This window comes from Prionailurus viverrinus, chromosome C2 (assembly GCF_022837055.1).
Source record: "Prionailurus viverrinus isolate Anna chromosome C2, UM_Priviv_1.0, whole genome shotgun sequence".
Lineage (NCBI taxonomy): Eukaryota > Metazoa > Chordata > Mammalia > Carnivora > Felidae > Prionailurus > Prionailurus viverrinus.
The window spans coordinates 142,732,989-142,752,488 of NC_062569.1; the positions used below are offsets into that span (position 1 = coordinate 142,732,989).

General features: G+C 37.4%; 1 non-coding gene across 1 annotated transcript; it reads left to right on the forward strand.

Annotated features, from left to right (window-relative positions):
• Positions 1-9,434: 9,434 nt before the first annotated feature.
• Positions 9,435-9,541, forward strand: LOC125175824 (U6 spliceosomal RNA). Its single transcript, XR_007155999.1, has one exon. It is a non-coding gene; the product is annotated as a U6 spliceosomal RNA (small nuclear RNA).
• Positions 9,542-19,500: the final 9,959 nt, after the last annotated feature.

Sequence of the window (19,500 nt, forward strand, 5' to 3'; positions counted from 1 at the left end):
ACAGCCATAACATGCGGAGAACCTGCTCCTGGACTGTCATCAGGATAAGTTTTTTTAACACACACACAATCGTGAGGTGAGGTTGTAATTATTCACATATAGGGACAATGAAACTGAAGACTAGAAGGGCAACGAAACTTGCTGATGCCACCAGTAGTATGGAGTAAATAGATTAAATAAGAATTGTTATATTTCTATTCAGACCGTAGGCTCTTGTTTCGGCTTCGTGTTAGATACCATCAATTCTTAACCCAGAGGAAAATGTCCTGTTTTCTGTAAAGAATAAGGGTCAAAACAGAACCAGTCACAAAGTCAAAAGATATTCCCACCCGACTCGCTGAGCTCTCATTAGCGTCAAAATCATTTTAAGAACAGTTTGAAATAAGACCACTCACCTGGATGTCGTTAAGAGCCATAGTATATATTTACCTGCCATGAAAAGTGTTTTCCTTATACACAGTGCCTAAAAAGTGTGGGATTTTATTTCCTTTTTCACAGCTGGAAAAGCTCAATAACCAATTTGTTTTCCACAGCGTAATATCATCTGGATTTAGGCGGTGCCAGAAAGAAATGAAAAAATGAATTGAACAGAATATCTGCTTTTAAAATGAATGCGAACCATGTATACTGGTTTCATATCAGATTTTTAAATGTTTTTTTTTTTTAACCAACTGAGTGTGAAAATACCTTCTAACCAAAACACTCCAACTGGAAATCTTTGAGTTGTTAGTGAAATTGATTTTTATTTAAAATAACCAGCATTGGGGCCCCTGGGTGGCTCGGTAGGTTGAGCCTCAGATTTTGGCTCAGGTCGTGATCCCAAGGAATGTTGAGTTTAAGCCCTGCATTGGGCTTGCTGATGTCAACATGGGGCCTGCTTCGGACCCTCTGTAGCCCCGCTTCCTGCCCCTGCCTTGCTCATGCTCTCTCAAAAATAAATAAAACTTTGCAAAAATAATAAATAAATAAATAGATAGATAGATAGATAAATAGATAAAATAACATACATGGATCAAGTAACTGTTATGTGCTTTTTGCTCTGACATATTTCATTTTTTATAATACTAGCTCTAATAGTAAACCTATGAAGGGATATTAGAAGTGACCTCGCTTTGACAGGCCAATTTACCTACAGAGTTAGAGCTAATTATTAACAATAGCATTATCTGAAGTAAGTATTCCGATTGCTGTTGTAGTGGTGTTGAATATTTTTTTCCTAAAGTTTTAAAAGAAAATTGCAGTGCCTGGGTGGCTCAGTTGGTTGAGCATCCAACTCTTGATTCTGGCTCAGGTCACGATCCAGCCTGATGCTAGCCTCCATGCTCAATCTGGAGACTTCGTGGGATTCTCTCTCTCTCTCTCTCTCTCTCTGCCTCTGCCCCTCTCTCCCACTCATGCTCTCTCTCTCAAAATAATTCATTAATTAAAAAGTAAAGGAAAACTGAATTAGGGAGCTTATTCTATCAGAAATTTTAAAAACAAACTACTCATTCAATAAAAGGATGCTTGGATTCATGCATTAGTTTTTCAAAGAGATGAAATTTTTAAAAATAATTCGTTCCTATTTTGGTATAAAGGCAAAAGTGCAATCTGTAAGTAAAACCAAGAATATCAGAGTGTTCCATTAGGTAAGTTGATTATAATAAAGGTGTTCTGGAACATTATAAATGAGCTTCTCTTGCCTCAAAAGCTTTAAACTATTTAATAAGTTAGAAAGAAAACACATTAGTTAAGTGTTAATTTTACTCAATTACTTAAACTCAATCTCAATTTCCAGGGAAAAATTATTACTTCATTTACACAGCAGGATTTGTTTTAATGCATGGAACCTTCAGGAAATTATTTTATAGAAATAACGTTTAGGTTGCTAGTGGAAGGTGGCAGATTGGGGAAAGGCATTTAGCTCCTTCCCTCCCAATATCCTGTGGAAATGAAGGAAAATGTATTTAAAAATGTGCAAATCCAAAACATGGTCCTGGAAAGCAAGGATGTGTGCTATTAATGCATTTCACTGACTTTGAGGAGTTTCTGGAATGTAGCATTGGTATTGCACTGGAGAAGCTACTGAATAGAGAAAGTGCAATCCAAAAGAGGCACATGAAAGAGAACCCTTCCAGACTGTCTCCCAGAAAACTAAGGTTTCAGTGAATGTTCACAAAGAATGGGTAGCAACAGTAGAGACAGATACATAACTTCTGCAAGAGACCTGAGCCAATTGTACTTGACCAGATCACTCAGCTATACAGAAAAAAAAAAATCTTTCTAGACTATTCTGCTGGCTTTGCACCATCCACTTAGCTTCTAAGTTAGAGTTCCATGGGGCTAGGTTGTGTGCTATTTTCTCTGTTCTATACATTTTCCTACTTTGTTTAAACTTTTCTCACTTCTTGAATATCATCTACCTCTTGATGATTTTCATTGTTTTTAATCTCCAGTACATATCTAGACCATACAGCTCCAAATTGCTTACTGACATGTCCATTTTCATGGACATACAGCCTTCTATAGTGAACTTCTAAAGTGAACATTGTATACTGAACTTTCTATAGTGAACTTCTATAGTGAATATTCATTGATTAGTATCCATTCATCCATTTTGTAGTAACAGCACCTTAATCATCCTTTAGGAAATCACTTTTCCCCCGTTCATCCCAGGTGTTTCAGGTGGGATATATTTCTTTAGTGCTCCAAGCATCGGCCTATATTTCAGATTTAGCCAATCACGTGAATCAATTCTGACCCATGAGAAACAGGCTAGTGCTCTTACTGAAGAAACCAGAAAAAAACCCAAAAAACAAAAACAGTACTCTACAGGGGCAGATAAGGTGAAAGGATGTGAACTTGGGGCCATCACAAAAGAGAGCTGGTTAAATACACACACACACACACACACACACACACACAGGGCCTGAAACAGAGAGACAAAGACAAAATCTTAACAATATAATTTGAGCTTCAGACCCCCCGTTGTCTTCCTCAGGCCATGATGTTTTTCATCTTGGGAATGTTGCTATGTAATCACAGCTCCCTTCATCAGGAATGCTCTAAGACCCTGGTCTTTTCCTGGCTGCTTCCTTTTCAACCTTTAAGGTCTCAGTTAAATATTATCTCTAAAGAGAGATCTTGTCTTATCGCTTATTCAATATGGCACCACCAATATTCTCTAAAGACAAGGCAAGATGTGTCTGTCACTTCACTTTGTAATTATTTCATTTAGTTTTTCTGCCTCCTTTTCCCTTGAAATTCAAGCTGCATGTGGGCGCCAACTCAGTTCTATTATCTATTATATTCTTAGACCCTGGGATAGTGACAGTACATAGTATGTGCACAGTAAACACTTTAACTAATTAATTAATAAACTGAAAATAAAAATTGCACAATGACCCCAATTTGGAAGTTGGTGTTGTAAGTATACTAAATGCCTCCTTTTACAGGATAAGAACTTAATAAATAAACACTGAATAACATACTGGATAAAATTGATAAAAAAATTTTTAGAGTCATAATTATATGAATGTTATGGTGAACAACAGAATAATTTATATAAGAAGTATATGATTTCAAATGTAGAATTTAATTAATCATCATCTGCTATTTTTCATGTGCAGGATTCAGGATTAAGGAAAAGGATGGAAATCTTAAAATTCAATCAGATATACCTCTGCTTTATTTAAAAAAAATTTTTTTTAACGTTTATTTATTTTTGAGACAGAGAGAGACAGAGCATGAACAGGGGAGGGGCAGAGAGAGAGGGAGACACAGAATCTGAAACAGGCTCCAGGCTCTGAGTTGTCAACACAGAGCCTGGAGCGGGGCTTGAACTCATGGACCGTGAGATCATGACCTGAGCTGAAGTCGGACACTTAACTGACCAAGCCACCCAGGCGCCCCTACCTCTGCTTTATTTACCTTGTCACATATACTACTTTTTCACATGTATTTACCCTTTCATAACTTCTATTACTCTAAATTATTTTTTAAATTTAATTGTATTTATTTTATTCTCTCCCCCTGAGCGGCAGAGAGAGAGGGAGAGAGAGAATCCAAAGCAGACTCTATGCTGTCAGTGCAAGCCTGACATGGGGCTTGAGCTCATAAAGTTGGAAATTATGACTTGAGCTCAAACCAAGAGCCAGATGCTTAACTGACTGAGCCACCCAGGTGCCCCTCTACTCTAAACTATAATGAGCATATCAATGTATTTTAATATTCTTAGAATAAATTTCATTCGTTAACACTGAAATATTAAGCATTATCTACGTTATGCAATTATGAGTTACTTTTGTTTTACAATATGTGGAAATCACCAAAAATATCTGACTAAAATTCTATAAAAATTGAATAATAAGTCAACATAATTTACAAGCATTTGCTTTCTGTCCACTGTTTTCAAGACATTAGAGTATATAAGTATTACGAAGCCTTGATCCTACTCCAAGAGAGGAAGAAAAGAGAAAGAAGCTGGCATTCATTTAGTACTTACTTTGCACCTGTGTCCTTTATAAGCCCTCACAACAACCCTGAGAGATGATAGTGAAAGAGACACTCAAAGTACTAGAGAACTTTCCAAAATTTCTACTATTAAGTGTGATGAAAGCAAGATTTAAAATGTGGGGTTTTTTTTTTAAGTCTACTCTACTTGCCTGTAACATATTATTCTTCACACAAAAACATGACCATTTTGGAAATTTGTATTTAAAAACATAGTACGTTCAATCATTTGTGGGTTTACTTTCCTTTTATGCTACCACTATTTGTCATTTAGAGATGGGATGCTGCTTTATATTTAAGATGGCCTACTACAACGCAGATTTTGGAGAAGACAATATATATACGTATATACGAAGATAGGTGGGTACATATTCATTCAAATTATATGGGGTGGAGTTGGGAGAATATAACATGACACAACTGAAACATTCTTTAGGAGCCCTTTCTCCTGTGACAAATGTAGCACCGCCCTCAGGGGAAAGAAGGTACAGAAAGAAAATAACGTCTTTGAAAAGACAGTGCTTCAACAAACGGATATGAAATTCACCACGGGCAATGAGATTTATTAATTGTGAGTTATAGACGGTTATTTTTGAAGAGGGTTTTGGCTTTACTGAAATGAAATCAATCCATAATAATTACTACTGAGTTATGACAATTGATTATTCTAAAGGAATTTGACTTTTTATTTATGCCAACTCTCAGATTCTGAGGAAGACCCAACAATATTGTGCAATTCCGATTCTTTCCTACTCTGCATAAATAACATTTCTTCCATCTGAGCATAGTTTCCAACTACAGGCTTTGAATACTCAGTGCTCTGCTTACTGAAGACAGTTCTATAGTTTTAATGAATACTGCTGCAATCTGTATTCTGGAAGATGGATGTTGACAACCAAATCAAACAGTCAAATCTAAAGATTATTTTATTTTTTTTTTAATTTTTTTTTAACGTTTATTTATTTTTGAGACAGAGAGAGACAGAGCATGAACAGGGGAGGGGCAGAGAGAGAGGGAGACACAGAATCTGAAATGGGCTCCAGGCTCTGAGCCATCAGCCCAGAGCCTGACGCGGGGCTCGAACCCACGGACCGCGAGATCGTGACCTGGGCCGAAGTCGGAGGCTTAACCGACTGAGCCACCCAGGCGCCCCTCTAAAGATTATTTTAAAAGGGATGTTTCAGATTGTTTACAAAAGGAAAGATAAAAAAATCTATTTCCCCTCCTGCATGTGCAAACCCTCTAAGGGTGAGGTGGCTTTGGGAAGATTTTCTTAGGGAAAACATCAGTGTAACTACTAATGAAAAGTGTCTATGTTTACCAAATTTAAATTATTATGTTCATTTAAATTTTGGATAAGGCCACATCTCTATAATGAGTGAATATTTTTCAAAGTTTATCGATATTCAATTGCATTTTTGCTTACCCTTTCATGAAGTGTAAAGACCTTATTGACATTCTTTAAATCCTAAGAGGTAAAACAAATGATGCGTGTATGTGTGCATGCGACTGTATAAAATTCTTGGAAAGGCACTGTATGCATATGCTTGAATTATGAGAAAGGTCTTGATGTTATTTTTCTTATACCAAAAAGCACGCATATTTATTTTCTTTAGGTTGTGGGATTTAATACACCAAATTCTTCACATTGTGTATGCCAGATGATTATCATTTACGTTAGAGATATGGGTTAAAATGGAAGTCAGATAAAATAAAAGAAAAAACAGAAAAAAACATAGAATAAATAGTTTATTCAGGTTAAGTTTCCCTTTCGTGTAAAATAATTGCATATTAAATACCTTATGAGAGACTTCAATTGTTTTGGTGTTAAATGGGCCCTGAGAAACTCAAATGAAACAATTGATAAGCGTTAAATATTTACTATTAAAGCAAAATGCACAACTATCCTTTTATGCTTAAACAAAAATTTAAAGTTCCTGTTAACTAAAAATATATACTGTTGTAACTCTAGGTGAGGGAAAAAGTTTTTGAGTTTTTAATTGTTTTTTAATTTTCCAAGTAATGGATAGCATACCTGAAATTTCAAATCATAGCTTTCAAGCTGAAGTAGAGAAATGGAAGCTGAACTTTATTATGTTGATTTATGCTGGGTATGTCATCCAGTTCCCAAGTATTGCATGACAAACCAAACCAATTTGGTATATAAAAGAACAAATATTTTATTATGTTCATGGATACTGAAGGTGGGGAATTCAGGCAGAGTGCCAGCAGGCATGGCTTATTGTCTCTGATTCATGATATCTTGAGACTTAACTGGGAAGCTTTCAATGGCTGGGAGTAACTGGGGCCTGTGATCATTTGGATGCCTTTTCATATGCATGTGTGACAAAACTGAATTTGGAGAATTCAAAGGTCACGCTCAATTAGCTCTGTCAATTGAAGTTCTTGCAGTGGGACCTGCTCTAACAAGGTCCATGTGGCTTGGGCACCCTTGTGGAATGGTCACATTACGTTAGCTAGTCTTCCTACATGCAGACTTAAGGCTCCCAGATAGTGTTTCAATGAATAAGGCAAACATTGCATGGCATTTGATGATCTAGCTTGGAAAGTCATAGCATTCTCTGCCACATTTTATTGATTATGACAGTCATCCTGCCCATACTAAAGGAGAAAAGGATATATTCCCACCTCTTTATGGAAGAGTAGCAAAGAATTTGTGGCCATGTTTTAAAACCACCAAAATCTGGTATCTGTCCACAAACTATATTTCTTCTACATGCAAAGTTCACTCTCTCCTTCTCAAGGCCCTACAGAGATTTCATTTCCTTATAGTATCATCAGGCTGAGGCTCACGGTTCAAATCTCAATCTAAATCAAATCCAATGATGGGAGAGTGCCTCTCCATGCCACTCAATATATGGTCTCTGGCTACTCTATGACCCAGCAATAGCACTACTAGGAATTTACCCAAGGAATACAGGAGTGCTGATGCATAGGGGCACATATACCCCAATGTTTATAGCAGGGCTTTCAACAATAGCCAAATTATGGAAGGTGCCTAAATGTCCATCAACTGATGAATGGATAAAGAAGATGTGGTTTATATATACAATGGAATACTACTTGGCAATGAGAGAGAATGAAATCATGCCATTTACAGCAATGTGGATGGAACTGGAAGGCATTATCCTGAGTGAACTAAGTCAGTCAGAGAAGGACAGATATCCTATGTTTTCACTCATATGTGGATCTTGAGAAATTTAACAGAAGACCACGGGGGAAGGGAAGGGGAAAAGAATAGTTACAAACAGAGAGGGAGGGAGGCAAACCACAAGAGACTCTTAAATACTGAGAACAAACTGAGGGTGGATGGGGGGGGGGTGGTGGGAGACAGGGGAAAATAGGTGATGGGCATTGAGGAGGGCACTTGTTGGGATGAGCACTGGGTGTTGTACGTAAGCCAATTTGACAATAAATTATATTTAAAAAATTAAAAAAAAACCAAATCTAGGTACAGATGAGACTTCTCAAGAATAATTGCATTTGATGCACAAGACAAGATAGCTTCCCCCACCACACCCAACACACAAGGGTGGGAGTGTTAAGGATAATGCGATATCATTGCCTCAGAATTTTTAGCCTATCAAACTGATTGTAGTCAGTGTAAGCTTGTTTAGTTATTCCGTCGTATGCAAATTCTGGTAATTACGCGTTAACGTAACAGATTTTAAAATAAAATTTTACATATTTTATACCTATCATTGATAAGTGTACATCATCGGCTTATTATCCATGAAATCTTATTACTTTACATTAGCGAAGGAAGATATTCTAAAATAGATATAATTTCCCGGAAACAAGAAGATGAACCGCACAAGCTAGATGATCAAATATCTAGAGACATTGCCAATAGAATAAATGATATTATAATAGAGGTGGGAAAGATGAAAACTTGCTGAAACTTGAACTGTGTCCTCTAGGTAACAAAACAGCAATGACTAATTGCCACTGGCTGTTGGAAATAGCAGGTGCCAGTTTGCTTTACCAGAAATACCAGGGGAAAAAAATAAAACTACAGATCACAGACACTTTATCTTATAAAGCTCAGAGCAAATTTCTCTGATCTGAAATATCATAACTATCACAAAGCCTCTCACATAAAGAAAATAGTAAGTAGTAATATGGGAGGCATGCACAACGCAAAGCCTTCGGCAAAAAAGTAATCTAATCTGGAAACTGGTAACACAAAAGCTAAATATTACAACTTTAGGCAGGAAATGGAGAAATACATTTTACTATTTTTAATCTCCAAAAACTGACAAATAGAAGTATTGCGATTCTTTGGATTAGGTCAAATCATTTTTCCTAGTCAAATTATAGAAGTACTTTGAATAGACAAGCAATGAAGAAAAAAAAAAAAAACCCAGAGCCTGTAGGTTGTCTCCTATAGTCTTTGGAGTCAGGTGTTTGAATAAAACCAACCCCATGTCCATGCTGATCTACAGTCTGGAGTCAATACATTTTGATTCTAAATTTTAAAGCTAAAATGGCATTAGAAGATTCCATTTGATAATACGAGTACCTTAGTCTCTGGTTCAATTCCGGCATTTTATATTACTATAGTGTGAGACTTGCAATATCTCCCTGAAACTGAAATGTAACTGCATCTTAGTTTGGTATTTATCCCATTAATTACTCCATGTGTTCTAATGCTGATGCTAATAACAGAGTCCACAAGGAACGGATAGGAGTTCCTAGGAATAAGGTGTGCTCCTAAAAGTCTAGTAGAAGTTTCTTCCCGGTATTCCCCTGGCAAAAGGAGGTAGGAGAGGGGATTCCCCCACAGCATTACAGGAATTTCCACTACCTTCTCCCACAAGTACAGGGAAATAAGAAACTCCTAACAGTAATTCAGAGTACTTATGACTACAAGAATATAAAAAACCCCTTGATTAAAAAAAAAGAAAAGAAAAAAAAGAAAAGTATTCCCTTCGGCAGCACATATACTAAAAGTGAAATGATACAGAGGAGGTTAGCAAGACCCCTGTACTAGGATGACATCCAAATTCTCGAAGCATTCCATGTTAAAAAAAAAAAAAAAGACATTATGTCTTTGTATAACCAAGCCATAATGAGGACAAAACACATTTTTTTTAAATGACCTAGGAAAAAAAATCTCTTGAATATATGTACTCTCATATTATCTAGCATCTATCTATATAATTTCACATTCCCAGAGAACAGAGACTGATTCATTCTCTTGTCTTCCTGGAGATATTAATGGCATCTTCTAATGTACTAAGGGTTAAGCAACTGAGATAGTCCTGAAAAGAAATTGCCTAAAGGAAACTACAGCAAATAGATTATTTGTTAAAGACACAAGGGCAATTTATAATAAATTATATTTTAAAGTGAATAATTCGGGCGCATGGGTGGCTCAGTCAGTTAATTGTCTGACTTCAGCTCAGCTCATGATCTCACAGCTCGTGGGTTCGAGCCCCGCGTGGGGCTCCGTGCTGACAGCTCAGAGCCTGGAGCCTGCTTCAGATTCTGTGTCTCCCTCTCTCTCTGCCCCTCTCCTGCTCATGCTCTTACATTCTCCCTCAAAAATAAATAAACATTAAAAAAAATTTTTTTTAAATAAATAAAAAATAAAGTGAATGATTCAACTCTAATAAGACTATTTGTTAAATTGGTATTTAGTTTTTCTATCTCATATTTACTTGAAATACAACAGTATGTGAGAAATACACAGAGATGTCATTAAATAGTATAATATTTCAAACTAAAAAAAAAATCCCACACCTTGTATATTAACTAGCAGATTTTACTATCTAATACAAGAGGCCATATTTGACTGTTACATATTTTTCAAATAGAATCATTTGCATGATAACTCTGCTTCTGAAATGATTGCATTATATAAAAACTAAAGATAATAAAGTGGCAAGAATTATAATCAATGAAATGCTTTCCAAAATATGCTTTACCAGATAATAAGCACACACTAAATATCCAGTATTGCAGCTTATTAAATAACTTGCACGCAAACACATTGCAATGAAGTTTTTTGAGACAATCTCAAACAAATTCCAAAGAAGCAATATTTACATACTATGGTTCAGGGAATAGATATTAACACAAATGATCTGCCCGCAGGCCACTGTCTAGACCACAGGAAACCTGGTCAACAGCATATGGGACATCGCAAGGTGCAGACTCAGAAGTTTCCATAATGTCGTGGCCAACAGCTAGACACAGTGAGTCATGGCTGCAACAGTAACTGAACCCACAGTACATGGGCTGTTAAGCAGTATGGACCCAGCTTCAAACCAGATCAGGCCAAACTCACATCTTACAGCTTTAAAGAACAATTTATCCTTGAGCAATAAATCAGTGGAATTTAGAAAGCTTTGCTACAGCAAGAAAAGTATGGAAAATTAAAAAAAAAAAAAAGGCTTTCATGATTAATTTTAAAATAATGCTGTGGTCCTGCAAAGGGATTGGTTCTCAGCGAAATCAGGCTGAAGCCAATCATCGCATGTCATTAACCTGGTCATAGGATTTGGTTTAGACGGGAAGGCATGTGACCCTACCAGCCAAAGGCATGTGAGAGAAATGTGTTTGGAAATACGGGGGAAATGTGTTTCATTATTGTCTTCTATGTCTCTCTCTCTCTCAAGAGAGCCACTGGGAGGTACATTCTCTCTTCTGCACGTTACCTTCGCCTAAATATTGGCCCAGAACTGGTGCCACCATGAGAAAGAGGCCACCATATGGAGTAAGGCAGTGACAAGAGAATTTCAGAGAAGAGCTAGACCCAGAAGTTAAGGCCAACCCTAGACTCTTATTTGTGAGAACGAATTCATATTCCTTTGGTTGAAGTCTTTTTGTATTGGGCTGTTTTTTACTGAAACCAAAAATTATCCTAATAGAGAATCCGTTTCACCTCTACCTAAATGCATTTAATTAAATATCCATGCAAAAGCCCAGAACCTCACTTGACTTTATTCTTTTCAATACTCTCCTTTGTACCTCAGACCTTCCTTACATTTATTAATGTTTTTTTTTCAATAACCCAAACACTCCACCTGGATATTGTGATTTATTGAATTTTGTTAATAAAATGCCCATTGACTTGAAAGTGTACTGAGATTGAATATGTTCAATATTCAAAAGATAAAAGAATAGATACATAAATACTATTTTTCACATTTAAAGTTTTTTCGCATTTTTCTTTGAGAGAGAGACAGAGAGAGAGAGAGATGGGAAGGGGTAGAGGGAGAGGGAGAATATTAAGCGGGCTCCACCCTCCAGCATAGATCCCAACACGGGGTTCAATCTCACAACAGTGAGATCATGACTTGAGTCCACATCAAGAGTCAGACACTTAACCGACTGAACTGCACAGGCGCCCCAAGTTGTTTCACATAATTTTTATCTATATTGACAGAAACAGAAGGCTATGGGAGGGGGGATTCTGAATGTAGTTATTAAATCTACTTAATAAGGTGGGAAGTAGTGACCATTTTCTTTTTTTAAAATTTTTTTAATGTTTATTTACTTTTGACAGAGAGAGAAAGAGAGAGAGAGAGAGAGAGAGAGAGAGAGAGAGAGCATGAGCAGGGGGAGGGGCAGAGAAAAAGGAAGACACAGAATTTCAAGCAGGCTCCAGGCTCTGAGCTGTCAGCACAGAGCCCGACACGGGGCTCGAACTCACAGAGAGATCATGACCTGAGCCAAAGTCGGACACTCAACTGACTGAGCCAGGGGCCCCGGGACCATTTTCTAACAACATATTTCTTAGTAGTTGCCATTCCTAAGAGGCATATATCAAAAGATAATCCTTTCTTCGCTGTGACTTCAAACTGAAGAAATCTATTAATTCTTCGATTCCTGTGATAGTTTCATGCAGGAGTTGGTGAAAATGGAAGTAAAATAAAAACCGACACATAAACTGCCTCAGAGGAGTTTCTGTGGACTGAATGTACAGGGCCAGAGGTAAAGAGAATGAAACTTTGTGCTGTTTGTCTTCTGCTAACCCTGGCTGGTAGGGAGAGGAAGTATAGCATCACAGTGCGTTCCCCAACAGAATAGCAGAGCTGTTATTTCAAAGACTCATGGGTTCTTTGTCTTGCTAAAAGATGGAGATCAGACAGACCAATAACTTTCTGTTACTCAGGTCAGACTGCTGTTGAACAGAATGTGTTCATGATTTGTTCGTTTATTTGCTGCGATGCGCGAAAGTAAACCAAGAGCTTGATTTTACGGAAGGAAGGAAAACTAGAATTTAAGGGTTAGAACTGACAGGTAATTGAGAGGACAGAGGTAAATAAATGTGGACAGACTGGGGCCCAAGGAAGAGAGGTGGGAATGGGTGTCCAAGGACTGAAGATCCTTGTGGTGGGAAACCGTCTGGGTGGCTCAGTTGGTCAAGCATCTGCCTCTTAATTTCGGCTCAGGTTATGATCTCATGGTTGGTGAGTTGGAGCCTCCTGTGGGGAGCTGTGCCCCTACGGAGCAGAGCCTGCTTGGGATTCCCCCTTACTCGCATTCTCTCTCTCTCTCCCCCTCTCTCTCTAAATAAATAAACATAACAAATACTTGTGGTGGGAAATGGAAGATAAATAGGACCAGTGCATTAACTGTTCGGTGTTAATAATAGTTCCTTCCCTTCATCTTATTTTCATAATTTTGTTTTTAAATAACATACCCCATTACTCAATGTTTCAGTAAAACTCTGCCTCACAGGTCACCCATGTTTTTAAGCTACTCTCGGGACAAAAGCTTTGAGGACAGTGTTCAGAAAGAGAAGAATATGCGGGCCCTTAAACCAAGGTTCAAAATAAATTAACCTATCATGGAGATGGGCGGGGAGAAAGCAAATATGCTGGAAAAACATGGAAAGAATAGGGAGACGTCCAGAGGGCGCCTGGATGGCTCAGTCTGCTCAGCGTCTGACTCTTGATTCCCTCTTAGGTCACGATTTCACCTTTCGGAAGATCAAGCTCCACCTAGGCACTGTCAGTCAGAGTCCCCTCGGGATTTTCTCTCTCCCCCTCCCCTCTCTTCGTACCCCTTCCCCTCTCTCCCTCTCTCTGTCCCTCTCTCTTTGTCTCTCTTTGTCTCATTTAAAAAAAAAGGAACAGGGAAAGTTCCCCCATGCGGATGAGGAGAAAAGTTTTGTCACTGGATGTTAGCTTAGAGTGACCACAGAAAATCAGAGGAGCAACGGACACAGTGACATTTATGCAATAATGAGGAAGTGTAAAATACAGCCCAGCAGTGAGAAATAAGCCTTTGAAAATCAAGTATCCTAAAAGGTACATAACTTACCTAAGTTTCCTTTTGGAAAGGAAACTAAGTTTTGGGTGTATATGTTTTTGATCACAAATATCAGTTTAGTTGACATAGTTTATTGGTCCAATTATATCTTGGTGTGTGTGTGTGTGTGTGTGTGTGTGTGTGTGTGTGAGTGTGTGTGTGTGTGCGTTTGAGTGTATTATGTGTACAGGGAGTTTAAACTGAGGCCAAAGTAAAGATAAAAATGTGTCAAGTTAACTGCTTTCTGTGATGAAACTAAATGTATTTCAGTATACAATTCATATACATACACATAATGAATATATACATATAAATATATATAATACAATTATAATCTAACATAGCTCATTTACTCATCAAAGAGGCAATGGGAACTCTAATCTAGTAGAGCCAAGGTAAAAAGAAATTACTAGTCCATTTAGTTTCTTTATTTCTTTGGTTTCTTTAGTTTCTTTGAATATTTTAAATATTTAGTGACATTTTTTATCCTGCTAGTCTTTTTTGTTCTTCATAACATTGTCATCCCATGTCATCTGGTTAGTTTACAGCTTGGATTATAGCTACAGCTAAAAATTATAAATGCACAGAAATTATTTTATTAGAGTATTTTTTAGGTAGGTTTTATTCCTCCTCAAAATGACCTGTAAAATGCCAATAGCATAGTTTATTGATTAACCTAGGAGAAGTTTTCCTCTATGCCTTTGTCCCTGCAGGGCACCTGATTGGTGGCATTCTACAGAGTATCCCGTTAGGGAATTTATTTAATTCTACTTCATCTGTCTAAAGTGTTCCTTTCTTTGTGTGATCCAAGCTATAATCACTTTCTCATTGTTCTATTTCACTGATGAACAACATTTCAAAATACCATTAATTGTCTTTCTGGCGTTACTATGTCAGGAATATTGTTTGTTTAATCATTATATGCTCAGTATCTTGTAGGATGTGAAACAATATATTTAAATCTTATTTTTTATCTTGCTCTCTTAAAATAAAAATTGATATTAAAAATTAAGGTGCCTTTATTTGACAAGGTAACGTCTTGCAAATTTTTTTTCAAAAAATGATGGTCCATCTCAAAAACTTATAGACCATTTTATTTTAGAAGAGGCTTGACAAACTAATATCAGAAGATACTCAATAAATATGCTTGAAGTGAATGTAAGAAAGTCAATATTAATGTGAACCATGGTGGGTAATGTTGCATGTTTCCTTCTACTATGGCTTACTTAAGTACAGTGATTTCTTTTTTTTTTTTTGTTCAATATAATATATAGACCTGTAAATTATGAACTTCACTCAATTAATTTCTTTTTTTCAATTTTGTTTAATGTTTATTTTTGAGAGGGAGAGCACAAGCAGAGGAGGGACAGAGACGGTGGGGGCCGGGGGGGGGGGCAGGACAGAGTGTCCGAAGTAGGCTCTGTGCTGACAGCAGAGAGCCTGATGTAGGGATCGGACTCACAAACCGTGATATCATGACCTGAGCCGAAGTGGGATGCCTAACTAACTGAGCCACTCAGGTGCCCCCCTGTTGTTTTTTTGTTTTTGTTTTTTTTTGTAGATGACATTTACCTCTGGCATTTCACCAAAGTCTATTTTACTAAAATGTATTTTAACTTTTATTTTAATTGGAGAGAGAAAGAACAAGCAGAGAAGAGGGGCAGAGGGAGAGAGAGATAGAATCTTAAGCAGGCTGCTCATTCAGTGCAGAGCCTGATATAGGGCTCGATCCCATGACTCTGGGATCATGACCTGAGACAAAATCAAGAGTCAGACGCTCAACCTACTAAGCGCCCTCTGAAATACATTTTAAAAGTGAAGCTTTGAAAACTTTATTAATAGCTTATTTTCATTGAAGTTTATTTGGTGGAACAAATAAGAAATCAAACTTTGAGTATGTCTTAAAATAGCGTAATAATTGGGCCAACACATTTTACATCCAGCAAAAGTACTGGGACAAACTAATTGACAGACAAATATATTTACAAACTCTCGGCTTATTAAATTCAGATGCATTTAGAGGAGCATTGGAAACATCTGTAGCTATTCCAAATCGCATTGTCTCTTAGCCTTGCAAGGAAAAACACAATTTATTTTTCATTTACATGCAGTTGATTCTAGAAGATAGGTGGAGGAAAGAGCTCACTCTGTATTGTCAGGGTGATCGTTCACAATTCCCACCCCCTACCCCGCAAGACTTAGGCAAATTTCCCAGGTCCCTTATTTTTAAGGAAGGGAAACACAGAAGGATGATGGCATAAGCATACCATAGGCAAAGAACTGACCATCTTCTATACTATTATTTGCACAGCTCAGTTACCTCGATAGAGTTAGAGTTTCTATTTTCAGGTAAAGGACGTATTTTAGCCAGGCACACTCACTCTGAATAATCAGGCCTAAAACTTAGAAAAATATCATGACAAGTGAGACTGCATGGCAAGCAAGGAAAATAAATTATGATTTCAAAGCTCTCCATGTTCTGTGTTGGAAATTTTTTAAAATAATAAATCATTATTAATAATGCCAGATCTGGATCAGGGAAGTAATATTTGTACGAACCCGAACTGATTTATGAAGCTTTCAACACTGCAGCCTGGTCTGAGAACCTTTCCGGAGGCACCTCCTCTTTGTCACCAAAGCAGATGACCAACTTACACACGCAAATGAAAAGCAGATTTGGGTTATAAAACAAAAGAACGGGATTCGACAAGCTAAACTTAAATTATTAGCTTAGCGTAGGCGAGCCCAACAGTAGCTATTATCAAAATTGAGACCAGCCCACCCTTGTGAGATATTGTTATGTAATATCTGCAACGCATTTTTAAATCCGTTACATAAAAATATGTGCTTGGGGTGGCTTGGTATACGAGCTTTGTGACAGTATGCTGATTTCTCTTGCCACAAGGAATCAAATTAAATACCGTGCTCAAGTACATGGTTTCCAGTGACACATATTATCCTCCTATTCTGGCTCAAAAGTGGCTCGGAGTCCCTGCTCGAAAGGGACTGTCTTTCACATGCATCAGGTACCTGAAACCTCCCGAGACAATTAAATGGAAATGTCTTCTCATCCAATGTTACTTTTGCCTTAGTCATCATTCTTTGGTGATAGTCACCAACATTAGAATTTCTTTTACACAGATTCTCACTTTTCCTAGTACAGATGCAGAGTGGGTAGAAATGAGAAGAAACTGCTAAGTGCATACTGGTGGATCATTCTGTGTGAGTGTTGGGAGCCGCACCGGTTTGACATCTACATAGCTAGTACTTTGAGGAGTAAGTTGGGAACGTGAAATTGACGTCTACAAACAGTATGATGACATCTATAATTCCTTAATAGCTTGACTAAAAGCAGTGCCTGATGTATAACGCAAAATTAATCTCACACGGTGAAGGAAACTTGACATTCTCAGGTCAATTGAGGCTACCGATTTTCTGACATCCTCTGATGTGGAGTTGTCGTTGAATCATAGGCAATATAGTTCCTCTTGTGAATAATGGAATCAGTCATTCTATAAATTTAAGGATTAAAATTATCATTAAAATCTCAAAGATATTCCTTCATAAAAGCAAGCACATATTAGACCTACTCAGAAAACCAGCTAGGTTATGAGAATGCATGAATCCTAATGGATGTTAAAAGCTACAGGAAACCAGCATCGTCCGTGAAATAAATCACAATTCAAAATTCCAAGATTTTCCAGCGTTCAGCTGATATTTATGCAGCTCACAAATACTGTAACATATTTGTGAAACGTTATTTCAGATTTATTTGCATGAAAAAAATGTCTTTTATGATAACATTTTACCAGTTGACAATTCTGAGCTTCCGAAAATAAAATATGGGTGAAAAATAAGCCTGTGATAAAATCTTGGACGGTTAAAACGATGAAAAGTTGCAGTTCTAAATCTCTTTTTCTGATATAAATAATTTCATTGGAACTCATTTGCTTCACAGTAAAATGAGCAAAACAGCAGCAACAACAATAACAAAACAAAACACAAGTAAAGCTTCACTTGTAAAATTAAGATAACTTTATTTAAAGCGTATTAAAATTTCTTTTCTACTTTGTTTGCAGAGATTTCTCCTGCTTTGTAATTGTTTTTATCTAAAAGTAATCTTGTGACCAAACAGTTGGCTAAATTTTATTAAGTGCTCTACTATTAGCTTTTTCCTGCATTTTATTGAATCGACCATCCTTCAATGTTCATAAATATTTGAAATCCCTTCTGCTGAAATGTTATACATCTTGTGCAATTGCACTCAAGTGTGTGGCCATGTGGCAAACTTTGTGTAATAAAATGTGAGTGGAAGTGACATGCTCCCCTCATCCCTACGCTATGACACCTGCCATTGTTCCGACAGAGAAATTCCATCCAGCTGTATTCTTGAGTGAGGATCACGGCTGTGCCAGAGCCGAGATGGACAAGTAAACATATGCTTCTGTTGCAAGCCACTCCTTTGGAGATCATCATCAAATGACTCTCCTCTTTTTTTTTTCTGTCATTTTCAATCTCAGCTGCTATTTTCCAGATAGTTCTCAAATTTTCTGTTCCCACTGATGTCATACTTTTCCCAGAACCTGAATCCGAGACATTCTCTTGCTTATGGATAGTTTATTTGCATTTGCCATGCCAGAAAACTGGAATGAAGGACTGGTAGAGGCAACACGAGAGTCTCTTATCAAGCTATGAGCAGTTGGGGCTTGAGTCTACTGAGACCCATTGAAGTAGCTGAGAATTTGTGGTGGGTGCCTCCTACAGGTAGTTGTCCACTTGAAAAGAATAAAAAAGAGAATATTTATTTACCCATTGGTTCTTGTTCTTCCTCTCCCACTGCTCAGGAGTTGTCCTGTGGGTGTTAACACACTTGCACTTTCTAGTTTGCAGGACTGGGGGAGGCAAAACATCCAAAAAGCTTTGGGGCAGAAAGCAAGCTGAGGAAGGTGTTGATTAGGGTGCACCTGTGTGAAACTGGCTTTCCCAGCGATGGCTGCCGAATGGATTGTTCATTTCATCTAAGTCACCATGTCTATCAGCATAAAGTTGGTAATAATACCCTTTTAGATTCCTTTAAGAAACATATGAAGTCTCTATTTTTGTAACCTCTTGCGTGTCTGATATTGACAGTCTTTCTTATGATATTTTCATGAGCAAACTTGGTAGGGATTACCAAGTTTATTAATTTTTTTTTCTTTTTTTGATTTTTTTATGTTTATTTTTGAGAGAGAGAGCATGAGTAGGGGAGGGGTAGAGACAGAGAAAGACAAAGAAACTGAAGCAGGTTCCAGGCTCCGAGCTGTGAGCAGTTGGGGCTCGAACCCACGGACCACGAGATCATAACCTGAGCTGAAGTCGGACGGTTAACCGACTGAGCCACCCAACCACCCCTATTAATTTTTTCAAACATGCTCTTTTCATTATGTTATTTTCTTTATTGTGTGTCTATTTTTGTATTTTGATATATTTTATCTTTACCTTGTATTTTCTAACTACGTTGGGTTTAATTTGCTCTTTTTCTCTAACTTTTTAAGGGGGAAATTAGATCATTGGTTCTTAGCAGTTGTTGTTTTATAAAATTATGTAGTGGACTCTTGAACAACTGAGGGTTTAGGGGCGCTGACCCTGAGCAGTCAGAGATCTGTGTATAACTTTTGACTCCCTAAAAACGTAACTACTAATAGCTTGCTGTGGACCGGAAGTCTTAATGATAACATTAACAAT